Below are 4,332 nucleotides of genomic sequence, written 5' to 3' on the forward strand. Positions count from 1 at the left end.
AGAAGCTCTGTATCCTGACTCTTCATGCTGCTGGAATCTGCCTATGATGCTAGCTCATGTTCGTATTCACACACACAGTCATACATGAGCATACAGCACATGAGCATACAGCACAGGCATACATTTAAAACTGTTGAAATCCAAATAAGGTCTGTACCTGAGTTTTTTTTTTATTATTATTACACCATCTGCTTTCTGCTTTGAAATTATGCTCCTGGAAGATATTACCATTGGTGAAAGCTGGATAAATAATGCACTGGAACTCACTATCCTGTTTTCACATCTTCTGAGTCTTAAAGTTTTTTTTCTAAGATTTAGTGCATTTATTTATGCATACAAGAACTGGGGTATAGGCCAGAGGCACAGGAGGGTCAGAGGATTCACCAGAGACAGAATGGGGAACAGAACAGGCAGATTGACCGAAGTACACTGCTGAGGGGAGCAGCAGGCGAGACAGGAGAGGTCTGCTGCACCATGTGGGTTGTTCCTTGGCTGCCTGGGGCTCGAATTCATGCTGCAGAGGCTGTGGATTGCTTTATAGTGCGGTGCTTAACCCCTTGCGCCACCAGGGAGGAACCCTTAAAGTATTTTTAAAAAGCTTTTTTAAGTTATAAAAACAAAAGCAATGGAATGATCACCGTAAAACTTCAGAAAGTGGTTAGCTAAGATGCAGGAGAATTGAATAGAGAAAAAAATATAAAGTTAGAGGTAAGCTACTAGTTAGGTTGTCATTCTGGGTTCACTGGTGCATTCATCTTCTTGCAATGCTTTATATTAATATTGACATGGTTGTAGGTATTCATAAAGATAGAGATGTAGAGGTGAATGTAGCCACAGCTGCAGCATAGATTTAGCCACAGGATATAGACAAAAGATGCAGACATAAACCAGAGGCAGAATAAGACAGAGATCTCAGACACATGAACCTAAACCTCCCTGCACATCAAAACAGTATTTTAGGAGTTAAGAAAGAAAAAATTTTAATCAAGAGTTCTAAAACAGTATTTGTAATAGTTTAAATTCAGTTTAAAGAAACGAATGCTCTCATTAAATGTGCGCAAATGTATGTATAAATGCATAAGAAAAATAATATAGTCAAAGATTACTAGCTAAAAGCTATGGTGAAAAGAATTGTGCAGAGACAGAGGAAAGGTAAAGTTAGGGAGGAAAGTTAATTGGGATTGTCCCCTTTTACTGTTTGGATCTTGTATGCAAAAATTTCTTTTTCAAGAAAATGTAGTTTTATAAATTAGGCTTCATTGCTTCACTGTCATCATATGTTCTTTCTGAAATAGATGCTTATTCTATGTAGGATGTGCCTTCCTGGCCACAATGCCTTTGCTAAAGCCGCCGCCTGCAGATTTACAGGGTGCCAATTCACCTTGTTGACTTAGCCAGGGTTCTGACCAAGGAACTCTACAGCAAATGGACTTACGGGGTTCTGATCATATCACTTATCTTATCACGTTCCCTGTCATCCTAAACAGGGATGACACAGAACAACTGATGGTCTTTTGAGGACTCAGGTATGTCTTCAACTGGGTAACAACCCCTGGGGGACAAGGACAACATGTGACCCAAGGGTGCGCTGTTTCTCCCATGGCCAGGACTCACAGGCGGGGTCACAGAGTGAAATTGGAACTGGGTCCTCTCACTGTTACCCCTGCAGAATCAGTGCCAGGGCTTTCCTTCCCATCACACAGCTTTGGGTCCTGCTGCTCCCAAGGGGGATACTTCCCCGGGCACCCAGCAGGGTTCCACTGAAGAAGAAGTCAAGATTGTCACGTGGCCACGCTGCCTCCTCACTCCAGCAAGTCAGCAGGCAAAGGGGTCAGGGTCCTGTCTGGGGTGACTGATGCTGACCCTCAAGAGAAAATCAGGCTGCAGTCACACAACAGAGGCCAGGAGGAGTATGTCTGGACACGGGGCTTCCCTGCGCACTACAGGACAGTAAAAGCAGTGATGAGCTCAGGGGAAAACAGCAACAGCCCAATTCAGGCAGGACTGCTAGTGGCCCAGGCCTTCAAGGAGAAGGGTCAGGTCACCCACGGGGCAAGGAACCTGGACCGCCAAGGTGCTTGCAGGGGGCAGACAGTGTATGGACTCGGCAGTGAATAAACTGGCACACACCCTGCACAAGATTGAAAAGTTGGAGGAAATCTTGAGGAAACAACCAGCTGTAGGACCTGAAGCTACCAAGTTCTTCTGGATAAACAGCAAAGAAGTGCACTAGAATAATAGTGCACTAATTTCTGTTGTGCCTCTAAATCACTGGAGGAAACTTTTAAAAAATGCTGGGTTCTGTACTGGCTTTGGCAGCTCCTCTACTAAAATTGGAACAATACAGAGACGATTAGCATGGCCTCTAAGCAAGGATGACATGCAAATTGGTGAAGCATTCCATGTTTTTAGAAACCAAGAAAATAGGTCTTGTGAAATAAAACTTTTACATTTAGCATTACATTTCATATTTCTTCTTTCCCAACCTTCAAAGAACTTTGAATTTTTCTTTCTGTTCAAAGACATTTATGATATTTGTGGCTTTTTGTAATGTAGTAAATGTAGCTCTTTTTGGCCCTTCAATTTGTTGATTCGCTGTGTACTCCTTGGTTGTAAAGTCATCTGAATCCTACTTGGGTTCTCTTTATACTTACCAGGTACAAACTTTTGGTACGCTTTATAAGCCACAGCTACTGTAAATAGTTTAAGCTGATAAAAGATTGTCATGTTGATTTGTTCCTTATAAATATTAAACAGACTCTCCAATTCTTTTGCAAAAACTAAAAGTACTGGGTCTAGAGGCCTCCCCTATGTATCCTGCTGAGAACTTTCAAGGTGAGGTCAGGATATTTTATATTAAGTTCTCAGTCAATTCTGACACACAACTATATCCAAGACAATTGTGTTGAAAGGTACGTACTTGGGGGGAACCTTCCTGCATGGCTCCTGTTCCCCAGTTGCCTAACACAGTTATTCATCTTATATTCCAAATGACTGGCACCCCAAAATCATAATGCTACAGGTGATAATGCAAGATACCCCAAAACTTGGGAACTCAAGAGTTTCCCCAATTCAGTCCTCATTGATTTTGCTTCAAATTGAAAATGAAATTTAAAAAATTAAAATTAAATAGAAATAGGTCCCACTTGTAAAGGTACTTTCTTATCATGCTTACCTGAGGTTGAAGTCAACAATTTTAAATAGCCATGAAATTGTTTCCATACCTGGGTTGAATTGCTTATCTCCAGATAGATTCACTTCCTCCTGAGAGGATAAGAGGTCTCTGCTATAGATGTGCGGATTGAAATAGGATTAAGAGGGTTGTGTGAAGAAATATAATCTTGGGTATGCTCAACTGGGAGCCAAGATGTTTGATGTCAAGATATTATATCCTAAAAAAAAAAAAAAAAAAAAAAAAAAAGATATTATATCCTGGTGGCGCAAGGGGTAAGCACCACACTATGAAGCAATTCACAGCCTCTGCAGCACAAGTTCAATCCCTGGCCGGCCAGGGAGCTACCCACATGGCGCAGCAAACCTCTCCTGACTCGCCGGCTGCTCCCCTCAGCAGTGTATTTCAGTGGATCTGCCTGTTCTGTTCCCCACTCTGTCTCTGGTGATTCTCTCACCCCCATATCTCTGGCCTATAACCCAGCTCTTGTATGCATAAATAAATAAATCTTTAAAAAAAAAAAGATATAATATCCTATCAAGGCCCATAAGGATGAGACCCATCCCTGGAGGCAAGAGGCTGTGTCTCTTCTAAAAGGTAGAATCAGTTTGGCAACAGTAGGTAGGCTGGGAATGGGTAGGTTCTGTGTCCAAAGCTAACATTGCTTCCTAAATCGTTGGATTTGACTTGTTCAATTCTGTCTTCAATGATGATAATAAATTTGTGATTATTTGTCATCAACTCTTCTGTTAACCACTACTGGCCTTTTAAAGTGGCAAGTCTTCTTAGTGCTGCTTTCCTATGGAATGGATTGTTTTCACCACCAAAAACCTGTCTTTCTGTCCCTGAAAATCTTCCTCCATTTAATCAAAATTGACCATACTATTAAAATTCCTAGGAAAGGACTCTACCATCCATGGTGACTGGTCACTTGGCTGATAATCCAATCCTATTTATGTGGCAGCATATGGTAGGTTAATAAAAACAACAATAATAAACAAAGTACAATGCTTCTTATAACATTAATGCCAATCTTATAGCACCACTGTGAGATGGGTTGAATTGTCCGCCTTTTAAAGATAAGAAAACTGAAAATCCAGGGACCACAAAATTAGAAATCAGAAATCAGAAAAGACAGAATTGGCACCAAAGGCTGTCAG

General features: G+C 41.3%; 1 non-coding gene across 1 annotated transcript; it reads left to right on the top strand.

Moving 5' to 3' along the window:
* Positions 1 to 2,307: 2,307 nt before the first annotated feature.
* Positions 2,308 to 2,410, top strand: LOC119259990 (U6 spliceosomal RNA). Its single transcript, XR_005128636.1, has one exon. It is a non-coding gene; the product is annotated as a U6 spliceosomal RNA (small nuclear RNA).
* Positions 2,411 to 4,332: the final 1,922 nt, after the last annotated feature.

Source organism: Talpa occidentalis, unplaced genomic scaffold (genome assembly GCF_014898055.3).
Source record: "Talpa occidentalis isolate TD23 unplaced genomic scaffold, MPIMG_talOcc4v2.1 talOcc4.5, whole genome shotgun sequence".
Classification (NCBI taxonomy): Eukaryota; Metazoa; Chordata; class Mammalia; order Eulipotyphla; family Talpidae; genus Talpa; species Talpa occidentalis.